This window comes from Schistocerca piceifrons, chromosome 1, assembly GCF_021461385.2.
Source record: "Schistocerca piceifrons isolate TAMUIC-IGC-003096 chromosome 1, iqSchPice1.1, whole genome shotgun sequence".
In the NCBI taxonomy this organism is placed as follows: Eukaryota; Metazoa; Arthropoda; class Insecta; order Orthoptera; family Acrididae; genus Schistocerca; species Schistocerca piceifrons.
In genome coordinates, this window is record NC_060138.1 from 16,213,030 (window position 1) to 16,229,460 (window position 16,431).

Consider the following 16,431-nt stretch of genomic DNA (forward strand, 5'->3'; position numbering starts at 1 on the left):
GAAGATGGAAGGGGCCAAAGGAGGGGAGGGGGGGGGGGGGAATACAGAGCTTTTATTCACTTCAGAATTCTCACACACTTGTGGAAATTATTTTCGTGATTCTGCAAATCCCCTCCCTCCTTTAGGCAACTCGACGTTATGTGGCTGATCGAAGTAAAATAATATAAGGTGGCGCACGAAAAACCGGCCCGGGTACAGACTGCTCGCCAATTACGCACGGTTTGTTGACCGCTACGAGCAAACAGATAAACATGTAATAATTAGACAGAAAAGAAATAACTAATAAGCTAATGAAAACAATATCCTCTGAACAATAAATGACGATTGGTGGGCGACAATGAGCAGTCTAGTTCTCGGGGCCTATTTTGTGCGCCACCATGTACCACTGAAATAATATTGTACAATATATCACATTATCTTTACAAAATACGACACCAGACACTCGATTATGGAGCGTGGGCTTCATCCGGTTGTAAGTCGCTCTGTCCTCCATAACAATGAACATGCTATTTGACCTCGGATTGCCACGCTGAATGGCCGCACGGTCTATGGCGTCGTGTCACAGATTACGCGGCTCCTCCCGCCGGAGGTTCGAGTCCTCCCCCGGGTATTGCTGTGTGTGTTGTTGTCAGTTTAACTAGTGTGTAAGTCTAGGAACCGATGGCCTCAGCAGTTTGGTCCGTCAGGGATGCACACACATATGAACATTTTTTTGACCTCGGATTAAAAAAAGTCGGAAAATGGCCACTCGTGTGTGCCGTGTCGACTACCTTTGCACGTGTAATAACAAACAAATGTTGCCTTTTTACAAGTATCTCTTCTGCTGTTTATCGAAATAGTGAAGTAACCTGATGTGCTCTTTCGCGACTTGAAAAGACGTATGTATTACATGGCACGTAATTTTTATGCACTTTACGTAATTATAAAATACATTTCCATTAGCGGTCGTGGACGCTGAATAGAATACGAAAAGAAGCAGGGGTCCAGAGTTCAAGAAAGGTTTGAAACAGATCTAGAATGGGCGTGCGCAGCGAACGAAACGAACAACAACTCGATAGCGAAGTAACTAGGAGCAGTCAGCGGTGCAACTGCGACGAGTGGCCACGCGAAGAAGGAGAGTCCGGTCCAGAGGGACCGAGACAGAGACGGAGACGGGAACGGGAGCGAGGCTGGAACGAGACCGGCCGAAATGTCGATGAGGGAACGAGATCGGCCTTTTCCCGTTCCCGGCAACTGTAAGTAGAAAGCCGCGACCGAAGTGATCAAAGACCGTTCCTTAGAATTCGTTCCTCACTTCTTCCGTTCATGTTGGTGAACCGTTCCTTCGGACCCGTTAGTTCACGAACGACTCATCTCTAGTGCTGTGTCCGCCCCTCAGGAAAAGCCGGCAAAGCCGAGTGAGGGAAGGGTGGTGCGGCCCTCAGCCCGCGTGCTCAGCCTGCCAGGGGGCTGCCCGCTGCCCGTCCCCTCTGATCGAGGAAAAGCGGGCTCCTCCTGAGGTCAGGCAAGCACGTCCTCGTGACTGCAGAGGTGACAACTGCTGCAAACACACTCACAGCCAGCCACCATCAATAATACATTGGTGGGTTAACAGTTTGTGTGCGAAATACAAAAAGTACAAGAACACAGGCCTGTAATTTTCGTGCCGGCCGGTGTGGCCGTGCGGTTCTAGGCGCTTCAGTTTGGAACCGCGTGACCGCTACGGTCGCAGGTTCGAATCCTGCCTCGGGCATGGATGTGTGTGATGTCCTTAGCTTAGTTAGGGTTAAGTAGTTCTAAGTTCTAGGGGACTGATGACCACAGATGTCAAGCCCCATAGTGTTCAGAGCCATTTTTGTAATTTTCGTCAGTTCTCGAGGGAAGAAGTAGTTACATCTGCCTAGTCTCAGAAAGCCACATTAAGCCCGGTGCTTCCGTACGAGCAGCCAATTACACGCGCCGTAGCACAGACAACTTAACTGAACGAGGACGTACAATTTTATATTAAGAACTGCCACAGCTCACTACAGTTGAAGCTACTGACATCCCAGCAACAACTTCCTCAGGCCAAATCATCTTTGTGACAACATAAATGTCACTGCTAGGTATCCTGAACCCAAGAGACTATGAGGCACCGACGTTTCTCCGCAACAAATTTTTTTCGCTGGGGACTTTAGTGCCAAACACTTTGTGTGGAATTCTAGGCTTGTAATTCCGAGGAGACGCCGTTAAGTGAGAATAGCTGGCCTCCCCTGTCACCGTAGATACGCTGGCCGCAAAAGACTGTCACCGATGACATCGTCGTTGAGTCGTGGTATTACCCCACACGTCCCCAATCTACCGCCTCTCACAAATGTCGATTCTCCCATCAATAAAATGGCAATGAATACAAATTAGGCCAAAAATTCGAAAATAGCGAGAAATTCCGAAAATAGCTCAGTTGTGCTACTGTGCTTCTTGCACTCCTATAAAGTAGCGTTGTTGTCCTAAGGCTAAACTAGTGGGAAATTCGAAAACCCCAGATGGCAGACCTGGAACAGGATATATGACGTTAGAATCCAGAATGACTGACCTGGAATAGACGATGGCGGGCCGGTATAGTGCCGAGACAAACCGGCCACGCCTGCAACACTGACCCTGGCTCTATTACATCAAAAACGGAGCTCTGGAATACTCATACTATGACATGAGTTTTCCTCACGTAAAGAATGTTAGTGCGCGTCCAGGCCTGTCTGCTGGACAATGGATGTTCTACTTCATATATCTCCGCAACCCACTATTCACTCAGAGGTTTACAGTCACTGCATACCACTTTCGCTAACACTAACTTTGGATCTCTCCACTTGGATCTTTATTTAGACAAACACTGAGGGAGCGGAAGGGCGGTAGTAGGGCAACAAGGACGCCACCCCATGTTGCACTGTTACCAAATTTATTCAAGATGGCGACCATAGACGTGCCAAAATCACAGTGATGTCACTGTGGGAAGTTCAAATTTTGTCAGGAAAATAGGGCAACCCGACGGCCCTCGCCTTCCCCCTCTCCTCCCCCTCCTCTCCCTTCCTCCATCTGGAAATTGGTGGGCGAAGGACTCTGTGCTCAGCTGCCGGATAGGACGAATGTGTCTTTATTTTTTATGCTTTGCTCCCCTCCTCATCTCTCCCCCGTCAGGAAATTGGCGGAAAAAGAACTCAATCTGTGCTGGGCTGCCGATGTGCTCACCATGAGGTCCGCAGGCCAACTGACCTAGTCCACATCACCGGAGGGGGCTGTCTGCCCTCCCCCTCTCCCCTCCTGTGACGTAATTCAAGATAATGGCGGAAAAAGGATTCGGTCTGTGTCTAGATGCTGGACTGGTATGATGGACGTAATTGTTACTCTGTTCAATGGGTGAGATGTTTGTGCTGGAGAAGGAGGAGTATATTAGCTGTAACCAGGCATCTGAGGATTGTGTCGCTAGCAATGATATTTGGTGAAGAGGAATACGCTTCACGAAATATTGAAGATGCAACAGGATGGGACTAAGTTACGCTTCACAGCTCATAGTGATAAATGCGTGTCCTGTAACTATAGATCATTCGCTGTAAGTCCAGTGAGTCTTCGGAAGCGCAGGAGACAAGACGTTCAGTGCGGTGCACGCGCTCCCCGCCCCCAGAGCCGGCGGCTTGTCCGCCACTGTCCGCAGCTCGCCAAAGAGTGAGGTGCAGACCGGAAGCGAGGGTTTGTCTGGCTGTGTCCATGGGCGCGCCGCGCGACAACCGTAGGCGGCCACACCACTACCGACTTGTCCTGCATTCATCTACAGGTGGGGCAAAGTGCCACACGCCTATCCGTTACTGAAAATACTGTTCAGCACTTCCTGACTGGTTGCCGCCAAATTGGCGAGTCTATATAAACCCTCCTCCCTCCACTCCCGGTCTCGTCAGTTCGTCTGTACAGTTGTGCTTTCTGTGTGTCTCTCTGTCTCTCATCAGTCAATCGTGAAGCGCAGCGGAAGTAGCGTCAGCGGCAGTAGCTAGCGTTGTAGAATGGCTCAAGAAGAGGAGGGAGAATATGAACTACCACGTACGCGAATAATTTATATATACGGTTGTGGTGCCTAAATCGGCAAAAAAATTTAGTGTGTCAAAAAGTTCACGTCGGTACTTTAGCTTCTTTTGCTAGTTTTATACTGCAACTCCAGGACTTTATCCTGGATTGCGAAGGTAGATGGTAGGCGGGGGAGGAAGAGGCTGGGCCGCAGCAAACCACTCCTCGTCATGTGAAAAGCCAGCGCCTAGGACTGCCACGTGAGTATAAAAAAATTTCTTTTGTATTAGTAGTAGTAGCGTAATTTGTTTTTCTGTATCGATTTATTCTGTTATATATAGCTCACATGCTAGAAATCGAGAGGACTTGAAGCATTGCTGGAACCTGGAAAAATACATCAGCCACACGCTGTGGAAACGTCTCAAGGAGCAGCAGGTGCCAACAATTGCATAAGTTTTGGAAGAACAGGGAAATATTTATATTGTAGTAGTAGTAGGTGTGTAATTATATATATATATATATATATATATATATATATATATATATATATATATATATATATTTGTCTCGTTACAGCGACCTAGATAGGCAGCTGGAGGCAATTCGGCATTTGTAACAGTTTTCAGTGCCTAAGGAGTCGACAGAACAGCCCTGTAAGTGTAAAAAGAATTTTTTTCTCTGTGTCAGTAGTAGTAGTAGTACAGGTGTGTTTATATATATATATATATATATATATATATATATATTACTGTTGTTGTAGGTGAAATGGATCAGCAGAATATCGATTCTGACGAGGATGAAATACCTGACTGGGTCAGGGAAATGGCCCTGGACGAAGAGGTAGAGAGGCAGCGAGACCTGGCCCTTTTTGAGGAGGATTACTTCCGTGAAGGGTCGGTAGAATCACCGGACAACATTGACGAGTTGCTCACGCGAAGGACCCAGAGCGGGAAAGGTAATTAGTCACTTGGTTTATAGCCATGTAATCGTCTATATTCTTTCTTTCTTTCCTTGCAGCAAACGATGCACTTAATTTTCTTCTTCTTCTTCTTCTACAGCGGACGCGTATCCGCACAGCGTGCCGCGCATACCGGTGGTGGTGTCCGGTGAGGCACGCACCAGCTACAAGGGCGCCGTCCGTGGGCCGAGCGACGAGCTGCCAGCCCTCGGGTTACCGGGCCAGGCTTGCAGCAGCACCGGGAACCACCTGCCCACCCTCCTGCCCACCCTCCTCCTCGTCCTCGTCCCAATCGTCGCCCGAGAAAGGCACGTCTGCCGCGGCGGCTACCACCCAGCACCTCACCCAGCAGTAGTGGCAGTAGCAGCAGTAGTGGCAGTACAGATCATCCTGTGGCTAGTGGCAGTTCCCTCTCCCATCGCTTTAGTGAAGGACATCACATCACTGACACTATATCGGTGACTGCAGAATCAGGCAAGAGGGTGCCGCGTTCGTGCTGGTTTTCTAAGGGCATGCCTCCTAGTAGTGGAAAAGGACCTCCTCAAAGAAGTCAATGATTCGCGGTATCCCGCCATTAAATGCAGTGCGGTGCTCTGCGCCCAACTATCGCATTTACCCAGTGTCGATTCTGGTACCGGAGAGACAAATCTTCATTATTTTTCGGCGTTAAATGGTGCCGTAACGCGGAGCACGTCGATCGCCGACTAGTTTAGTAAATCTACCTCGAGTGCTATACTGACCTGGTTTTACGAGATGGAAGTAAGACGTCACCTAAAGCACTCAGCCCAATATTACACCTAGAAATCCATGCACATGACTATGTTCCGGTAAATGGATGATTCACCTACATCAATCTCCCTAAACATGTAACTAATAAACGGTCACGTATTAATGTCGAAAATACAAAAGATCAGGCCAGTTTTGCACGGTCAATCCTGCCTTGTGAGAGTAAGAACAATTACAGACATCATGCTGAGCGTCCCGGTACATACCTTGTTGGTGATAATATTCTTGGATGCTATAACATCGACAGTACCGAGTTCCCTATCGAGATCCAGGACATAACTAAATTTGAAGCGCAGAATAACGCAATATCGGTTCGTGTTTATGGCCTGGAGAAACGCAAATCGGATGAGCACGACACACATATTGTCGTCGGCCCCCTCCATTTCTCAAAATTTTCCAGGGAGCTTAAGATGCATGTAAACATGCTACTCATCTCTGTAGGTGACAATTATCACTACGTTTGGATCAAAGACATGTTCCGAATCCATTCTCTCAACTGAATGACAACAGATGTAAAAAGCATACTTGCTTAAAGCGCCTCAATTACTTTTCCTCAGACAAGTTATTAGCAGCGCATCTATCAGATTGCGCTTCCAAATGTTATTACGTTGACTGAGGAAAACAACTTCACACAACTTAAACATGCTCACTACTAGGAGCACGCCCGTTTGCAGTAAACACCGACATTGTACGCCTCCTCACCCCTTTGTCCCGCTGTGAAGGGACCACACGACCTCACATACCAACTTCACAGGAAAACATGTACCATATGTGTCAGCGTACCAAACTGTATCGTTGTATGATTCAAGTCTTAACTGCTAAAAACCTTATGTCAGGGACAATCCTGCGGTTTAGCTGCTCACAGAGTTCGAAAAATTTTCATGGGAGGTTGATAAGCTTTACAGCGACAACATTGCCATGACCAAATCGAAGGAGGACGAAGATTTGTACAATAACGCGGCTAACTCTCATATTCGTGGGGCGCCGTTACATGGAAAAGCAGGGAAGTTCCGTGGCGCAGCCTAAAATACATGCAATTTAAAGCACCATTTTTCTTCCATAATTTAAGTGGGTGTGACGCTCACTTTCTTGTTGAGTACTAGGCTGATTTCGGTCGGGAGAAAAACCAGGTCAGTCTATCAGAGAGCGTCCAGAAATACATTTCATTCTCCAAAAAACACACTATGTTTTATGCAGACGCCACTTCAGAAACTCATTGAAAGTCTACCTCAGGAGCATATGCATACCACACGAGCTGCATTTGCCGACTAGGATAAGTTTCAATTTGTCACACACAAGGAGGTTTCCCCATACGAATATACCGAGCGAGGTGGCGCAGTGGTTAGACACTGGACTCGCATTCGGGAGGACGACGGTTCAATCCCGCGTCCGGCCATCTTGATTTAGGTTTTCCGTGATTTCCCTAAATCGCTCCAGGCAAATGCCGGGATGGTTCCTTTCAAAGGGCACGGCCGATTTCCTTCCCCGTCCTTCCCTCATCCGATGAGACCGATGACCTCGCTGTCTGGTCTCCTTCCCCAAAACCAACCAACCAACCATGCAAATATATGGATAGTATAGTAAAACTCAGCGAAACCAGGCTACCCGAGATAACTGCATTCTCCAGTAATCTCAGAGGCGGTGCCATAACGGATAGAAAGCATGAGCATGAAGTGAATGTCCGGCGGGAATTCAACATCTCCAATTTAGGAGAGTACATACGGCTTTACATTAACACAGGCGTGCGCTTGCTTGCGGACATTTTCGAAAAATTCAGGAGTATATGTATGACTACACATTCTCTGGATCCCGCCTTTTATTGCACAGCATCTGGGTTGTCTTGGGACGCAATACTCAAGAAAACGAACTACAGCATCTAATTATTGACCAATGCTGACATGCTTCTTTTCTTTGAGTGAGGGATCCGTGGTGGACTTCGCCAATGTGTCCATAGGCACGTGAAGGCAAATAATCCGCGGACGGGTGACAGGATCAGTGCATCACTTGATTCCAGTTACATAATGTACCTAAACGTAAATAACTTATACAGGCACGCCATGCAACAATCTTTGCCGATTAGTGAGTTTCGATGGGTGCCCGAAGACGAATGCAAAGAATTAGGTGGAAAAATCTTGGGGGGGAATGGCCGCTGCTTCTGATGTAGGATATGTGGTGGGGACAGAAGTCGACACTATTAATTTGCATGATGCGCATGCCGATTTGCCGCTGTGTCCACAGCAACTGTGTGAGGCTCCACCTCAAAACTGATGGAAACGCTGGGAATAACGGTAGATACATTATTAATTATCATAATCTCCATCAGTGTCTTAGCTTGGGGATGGGGATGGTTAGAATCACCTGGGCTACTGGGCTATCTCCTTCAAGCAGTCCCCAAGGTTGAAGGATTATATCGATCTGAATGCGAGTCAGGGAGCTTCTTCGGCGTGTGACTTACAGAAAGATTTTAATAAATTAATGAATAATTCAATTTTCGAGAAAACAATAGAGAACTTTTGAGGGAACGACGTGAAAGTCTAATTAGAACTGAATGGGATGGACGTTGGTGCGTAAGAAAACGCATCACCAGACGTAATTTTAAGCAGGTCACCATATTCAATAAGAACTTTGTTGCTGTGGTGACAGTGAAAAGTGCAGTAGTGTATACGAAGTCCATTTATATGGGGATGTGCTTACTAAACCAACCCAAACTCCACATGTATCGCTTTCACTATGAGTTCAGTTCATTACATTATATGGACAGAAAGCTTCATCTATTGGGTGAAGAACTGCAATCCATTTGAATAACATGGTACCATGGTAATTAATTTGACATGTCCTCATACACGCCCGATAATCCTTACAGTATTGATCCACAGAACAAGGAGGTTATCGGCTTTATGAAACAGTCAAAAATTTTGCATATCGGACATTGGAAGGTGCCTCCCAGAAGGGGGCTAGGGATGTGCGTCATATGACATCAAAGACTATTTGTGGTGCCCATACAGCTGCACCATAGCCGCCGCATATGGTACGGCAGACTAGTACTCTAGCGAGAGGAGAGGGCATGGAGCGTGCACTGTGCTGCGCTCTAAAATCTGTCTGTCGCCTCATGAGGATAAAAGTGTCATTTGTGGTGACAGGACTGAAACTCTCCCGTACTCCGACTACTCACTTGTACTGAGAGAATGGGCGGGGGACTCTGTTTGAGTGAGAGGGACAAAATGAGAGAGAGAGCGAGTGTCTGCAAGTAGCAGAGAGTGAGAAATATGTCTGTCTGTGTGTGCGTGTGTGTGTGTGTATGTGTGTGTGTGTGTGTGTGTGGTATAAATATTTATCTGTACTATGTACACATGTGTATTCACACACAGACCACATATTTACACCCCCAGACTCACATGCCCCGGATGTCGAAGAGAGATAGTCAAACAGTTGAAAAATAACAAAGCACCAGGACAAGATGGGATCATTGCTGAATTCTGCAAACTAAACGATCCTGTACTTATGCAGAAACTAGGGACTGGAAATGGGCTCTAATTCACCTGCTTCAGAAAAAGGGCGACAAGACAGACATCAACAATTACAGAGGAATTTCCCTGGTTCCAATCGCTTACAAAATCCTTTCCAAAGCACTTTTAAACAGGATAGAATCACAAGGAAGTCCACTAATTGGTGAATACCAGGCCGGATTCAGAAAAGAACGCTCATGTGCGGAACAGATCTGGTGCTTAAAGACGACATTACAAATGAGGAAATGCAGGGACACACTAATTACATTGATCGACTTCAGGAAAGCATACGATTCAGTGGATCGTGAAACCCTGTTTCGCTACGGTCGCAGGTTCGAATAACAGGGAATAAATTAAGTTACGTTAAACTCCACAGGAAGACGGTTGGCAGTCTGGAACCGCGCGACCATTACGGTCGCAGGTTCGAATCCTGCCTCGGGCATGGATGTGTGTGATAGGTTGGTTAGGTTTAATTAGTTCTAAGTTCTAGGCGAATGATGACCTCAGAAGTTAAGTCGCATAGTGCTCAAAGCCATTTGAACCAGCCAGACCCTGTTTAAAATCATGGAAGAATTTGGGATCGGCCGAAGGACACGAAAAATCACACAACAGACACTTACAGGAACAACATCCAAAGTGAAATTCATGGGCGAAATATCAGAACCCTTCGAAATCAAAAGTGGAGTCCGACAGAGGAACGGACTATCCCCAATATTGTTTTAGAAAACATCATCAGGGAATGGGAATCTCATGTAAAGGACCTTCAAATTGGTGTCAAAAAAGAGAACCGAATTAAAGTCAAGTGCCTTGCTTTCGATGACGATATTGCAGCTATCACCAATAACACAACAGAAGCAATTCACGCAGTGGAAAAGCTACATGAAATTTCACAAAAAACCGGACTACAGATATCTTACGACAAACGAAATATATGGAAAGACAGCCAGAAAATAAATCCCCTTTAATCACAAAACATGGTGAAATTGCACAAGTCTGTCATTTTAAATATCTCAGAGAAACTATACAGTCTTCAGCATTAAACCGAATCGCCAGTGAACATAGAATTACTAAGCTCGAGAAGGCCTAGAAGCTAACATGGACGCATTACAACAAGAAGTGCATTTCCACAGACGCAAAATTAAGACGCTATTGAACAGTGATTCTTCCGGAAGCAACCTACGCATCTGAAACAATGGTGATTGATGGTCATTCCAAAATTAGGGCGCTTTAGTCCGGAACCGAGCTGCTGCTACGGTCGCAGGTTCGAATCCTGCCTCGGGCATGGATGTGACTGATGTCCTTGGGTTAGTTAGGTTTAAGTAGTTCTAAGTCTAGGGGACTGATGAGCTCAGATGTTAAGTCCCAAAGTGCTTAGAGCCATTTGAATCATTTTTGAAAAATTAGGGAAATAGAAAAGCAAGAAAGAAAAATTCTCAGGAAAATTTACGGGGCAATCAACAGAAACGGCATTCGGATGAAGATACCACAAAACGAGCTCTATATAAAGACCAACACAAAAACAGACGAAATGAGAAACGCCGAACGAAGTTTTATACACAGATCTACAGGATGGAAGACTCCAGAACAGCAAGGTAACTTTTTAGTATTATAACAAAGAGTACATGCGGCGCAGAATGGCTGAAACATGTCCAGAGGGATCTGCAGCTGATCAACATAAAAAATCTCGAAGACCGCACTGGGTGCCGGAATAAAATCACAAGTGTGAAATTTGAGGGAGGATCATCGCGCCAGCCTGGTAAAAAATGGACAGAAGAACGGAAGAAGGAGAATTCTGAGAGGATGAAGTGTTTTTGGGAAGCAAAGAAGAAAAACGTCGGGAGATGAAATCATGAATTCAAGTTCAATCGCTCTCCCAAAGGGGGACAATCTTTAGTGTGTGTGTAATTCCAATGGCAGCTTGCTGTCTAGAATACCACCTCCTCCTCTAATGCGTCCTTAGCACGCATATTACGCTACTGTGGTGGTTGTGGACTGCGCAGCCCAGTATACAGGGTAAAGCAAAATTCGCGCACTCTTCGAAGCGCGACTCCTCACATGCCAGCGATAAAAAAAAAAAAAACGCCTTTCACAAAATTTCGTCTGGATAGTACTTCCGGCAGAAAAAGGACGTCAAAGAGTAGCAACACTGTAACCACATGTATGGTAACTACCTCTGTCAGCACATATAGATTATGCTGTAGAGTTGGTGCAGTGGATCGAGTTTTGGAAGTCGATGGTTCGATCCTGGGTTGAGGCAAATATTTTTTATTTGCTAAATGTAGTCCAGGTGGTACGGTATCTGGCATCTCAATAGTCAACCGCTATTGCAGCATGTCCTCTTCCAAACATTTGCACTTACATACTACAGTCGTAGAAATGGGTCAGCTTTGAAAGCAGCCCTTTCGACATCGTGGCCATGAATTTATTCGCTGCACTTCATCTACTAGATGCGAAACCTGTTATCTTTGTATCCCCGTCAGTGGTCCCTCAGATTAGTTCCAACTGCTATTTTTGCCTTGTTCAGGTCCATCACATTTCGTTAGGACCTTACGTTACCAGTAGGACTAGCAACGTACTTTGCTAATAATGCCCATTCGCGGTTACTATTTGTATGTGTTATCACCATGGTCCCACTAATTGTACCTTTTAGTATTGAGTCTGGTATCCGCATGCTATTTAGTACGTATCTCAATGCATTATTATTCAAAATGGTTCAAATGGCTCTGAGCACTATGGGACTTAACTTCCGAGGTCATCAGTCCCCTAGAACTTAGAACTACTTAAACCTAACTAACCTAAGGACATCACACACATCCATGCCCGAGGCAGGATTCGAACCTGCGACCGTAGCGGTCGCGTGGTTCCAGACTGAAGTGCCTAGAACCGCTCGGCCACTTCGGCCGGCCAACGTGTGTTCATTGAAGTCGGCTAGAACTGCAGCCGTCTTTCTGTGTGGTGTTTAACTTAATTCAATTCATTCCTTCGTAATGAAGTGCACCAGCGGTATCTCCTGCCTCGTGGCCGTTGACGTTCCAGTGACCTGCCCTGGTCGTTGACGTAGTTTTCGGCAGTGTATTTTCCTCGTCGTGTTGATGCTGTCCAGCATGGCGTGTAGTTCGACAGCTGAGGTGTTGTTGGTAGTTTTGGGCGTTTATTCTGACTTGGCTGAATTGGGCACCAGTATCCAGAACGTTGTGCTATTGACATCTTGTTGTCGTTTTGCTGGTCGTGGGGAGCAGAACTGATCTTGTCGGTTGGTTCGTCGGCTGGCTTTCGGTTGGGTTGCCTTCCGAGTACGAGGTTGTCGGTCTGCCTGCCTGTCTCAGCCAAACGTGCGTTAGTGTTGCCTTCCTAGGCCGACCGTTGGAACTTTCTGAGCGCCGCTCCTTGTGTTTTACATAGTGATTTCCTTTTTAGTCGTAAGTACTCTGTGTGGCCTTCAGCCGGATTTTAGCTTATTAAAATTGCAAGGCTTTTCTTCTTAGGCCTTAAGCCGTAAAAAGAAAAAAAGTGTTTCTTGCTTGGTATGTGGCCTTCAGTCGAGTTTTCAGCTTTTTCAAATCAAAAGTTGGAAAATTTTGTTTAGGCTTTATGCTGTAAGAAATATTTTCTAGTTTGTATGTGGACTTCTGCTGAGTTTTCCAGCTTAAATTAAAAATTGGAAATTTCTTTGCCTGGGCTTTAAGCCGTGAGATTGTTTGGGTTTCGTATGTGGCCTTCAGCCGAGTTTTATGTGAAACATTTTAGGATAAAGCCTTTACCCTATTTTAGTTGAAATTTAGAAGCTTTTCCCTTTAGGCGTTAAGCCGTAATATTGTTTTCTGCATGGTGTGTGGCCTTCCGCAGAGTTTTAATCTCTCTTAAATTAAAAATACAAAATCTTTGTCTTGCCCTTTAACTCATAATGTTGTTATTATTTAGTATGAGACCTTCAGCCGAGTTTTGCACGAAATATTTTAACATAAGGCCTTCAGCCTTTTCAAATTGAAAGCTCTTCCTCCTAGGCCTTAAGTCGTTAAATTGTTTTGTGGATATGGGCCTTCAGCCGAGTTTTCAGCCTATTTAGATTAAACGCTCAAAATCTTTGTATCGGCCTTAAGCCGGAACACTCATCTTGATTAATGTGTGGCCTTCAGCCGAGTTCTAAGGGAAAAATTTAAGCTAAGGCTTTCAGCCTATTTATACTGGAGATAAAAAAATGTTTCTAAATAAGTCAAACCCCCAGAAGAACTCCTGTGCCTCAATTCCTTGCTTAGGCCTTGTGCCTAGGATTTTCGATGTGGTCTTCAGCCAATATAAATTAAATCAAAGGAAGTCTTTCGTTAAAACCTTGAACAACATGCTGCTGCCTTTCGCGTTCCACACCAAGTAATTTTGTCACTGTTGTACTCGTTAGCTAGAGGTGAGTTGCAGAACCTCCTCTCCCGAGCCATAGCGGAAGGGTTTCCTTACAGCAATTGAGGGAGTTCGTCATTAGCCAGAGACTGACCATCGGAGTTCGAAAACAGCTTGAGTGTGGTTACGTTTGGGAAGTGCAGCGGGATAAAGAGCAGTTACATCAGTACGTGGACAGAGTTCAGACGGCCTACTTGGCCTTGTCAGTCGATTTGCCTGAGCAAGACTTGATGTCTATTGTTCTTAGGGAAATGCGCACGGCTGATAGGTCGCACATTGTCTTCCGTAATCAGCCTTCAACTTGGGAAGAGCTCTGTGGCGCGGTTGTAGCGATGTATGTCATCAAGTTAAGGGGCAGGCCACCGGCGCTGGGGAGGGAAATTCCGAAGTGTCTGCATCCACTGAAGCCGTGGAAAGGCGTTGTTTCAGGCGCGGCAGCACGGCTCACTTGGTGCGCTCTTGCGTTCAGCTTCGCACACCCAGAGCCAATAAATGACGCCGGCCTGGGCAGCGACCTCGGGATCGAGCCTTCAGACCCTGGCGTACCCGCGATGTCGCTCCCTAACCACCGCCCTTGCCTTACGTTTGTTCCCGAGTAGGTGGCGAACCGATTTGTGCTCTTTTGGATTCTGGTGGCTCCTTTTCATTACTGAGCTTCGAGTGGTTTTTGGAATTTGGGCATCTTAAGAAACTTCGGTCGGTCCCTTCTCCGGTGCAGGGATGTCGGGTGGCCAGTGGCCAGGTGTTGCCTCTGCACGGTTGGGTCCGAGGGAGTATATCGGTGGGGGATTTTTCCTGACCCTTGTCATCAACCTTCGTCAAGGAGCTGCCGGTCTACCTAATTTTGAGATGTGATTTCATCAATAACACGGGGTTAGACTTGGATCATTCTGAGCACACCTTTTTCTTTAACTTCGCTCCTGTGGAGAAGTTTGGTTCCTGTGAGTGCACTAAACGTACTGTGCATCGAAATGCAGACGCATTGGCCATTGAGGCTGTGGCTAATGAGTTTGATCTTACCCATCTCTCCCCGCATCACACTTCTCAATTACGGGGTTTGTTACAGAATTTTCCTGAGCTCCTTATTGATAACTTGGGCGTCACTAATGTTCTTAACTACCATATCTGTCTATCCGACGATATTCCTGTCCGGCAGTCCCCATAACGCCTCTCACTCCCTAAGGTGAAGATACTCGAGACTAAAACATCGCAAATGCTCGAAGAAGGAGTGATTAGGCCTTCTACATCTACTTGTGCTTCCCCCATATTCCTTGCTCCTAAGGATGAGGTACGCGATTTCAGACCTGTGGTCGACTACCGGCGCTTGAACGCTAAGATTGTCCTCGAATCTGTGCCTCTGCCTGACCTGCATAACTCTTTTACCTGGTTTGCTGGTGCTAATTGGTATACTGTTCTTGTTTTTAACCAAGCCAATTATCGGATTCCATTAGCTGAAGAATGTAAACATGTTACTGCATTTTGTACTGATTGGAATCAGTTTGAATTTAACAGAATTCCCTTTGGTTTGGACACCGGTGCGGCTGTTCTTACTCGTTTACTGGATAATATCATTGGGGACTTGAAATTAGGGTGTGTGTATAATTATTTGGATGACTTAGTCATCTGTAGCCGTTCGTTTCAGGACCATTTGGATCACACCCAGCAAGTTCTTTCGAGGTTGCAGGGAGCCGGGCTGACTGTTAAACCCAGTAAGATGACGTCAGCCAGGCAGCAGGTGTCCTTAGGTCACCTAGTGTCAGTCAGAGTATTCGCACCGACCAAGAGCGAACTAAGGCCTTATGGGCTTTGCCTGCACCTACTGATAAACGCGAAAATGCTGGGTTCATAGACACGGCGAACTATTTTAGGCGTTTTTTCCCTAATTATGCTCAGTTGCCCGCGCTCTTGAACGAATTGCGCCGGAAGTGAGAGTGTTTTGAATGGGAACCAGCCCAGGAGGCCGCGTTTGAGCATATTAAGGCAGCTATAGCCAATCCTCCAGTTCTCGGAGTTTATTATCCAAACCGACGCATCTAATGCTGGTATTTCAGCTGTCCTCCTCCAGGAGTGGGAAGGGCGCAGGCAGCCATTAGCCTGTCTCGTCGGTTAACTGGTGCCGAACTTAAGTACTCCGTGTAGGAGTGCCAAGCGTTGGCCGTTTTGTTTGCACTGGAGAAGTGCCGAACCTACCTTCAGCACCGGGCTTTGAGCTGGGTCTTAGCTAGGATGCGTAAAACTGACTGTATTGCCAGATGGGCAGTACGTATTTCGGCATTTCAGTTCGAAGTTAAACACTTCTAGACGTCCTCAGCCGGATGTTCGCCGAATCTACACCTAGTGAGAGAACCCGGGATACACATGAGGCAGTCTTAGTTGTATCGTGTTGGGTGAAATTCCTGTTTTTTTATGATGTCGCTCAGTATCAGGGTCAGGGTCCTATCTGGGGGCCAATTAAGCAACGCCTTTTGGCTGGGGAACTGTCGGATGGGTATATTATTAAGGGTGGCATTTTGTGTAAGAGGGTGGAGCACGCGAATCAGTTCAAGATCTGTTTGCCACCAGCTCTGGTGCACCCGGTTTTTCGATACTTTCATGATTCGTTGGTGGGTGGCCAATTAGGAAGTTATAAGACTCTGCAAAATATCAAGTAGCATTTGACTTGGCCCTCCATGGAGCGGGATGTCAGAGAGATGGTATCCCAATCTCGGTTTTGTAATGTAGCCAAACCCAAGAATGCTCTTCAACAGGGTTTCTTGAGCTCTGAGCGCGAGTCCTGTC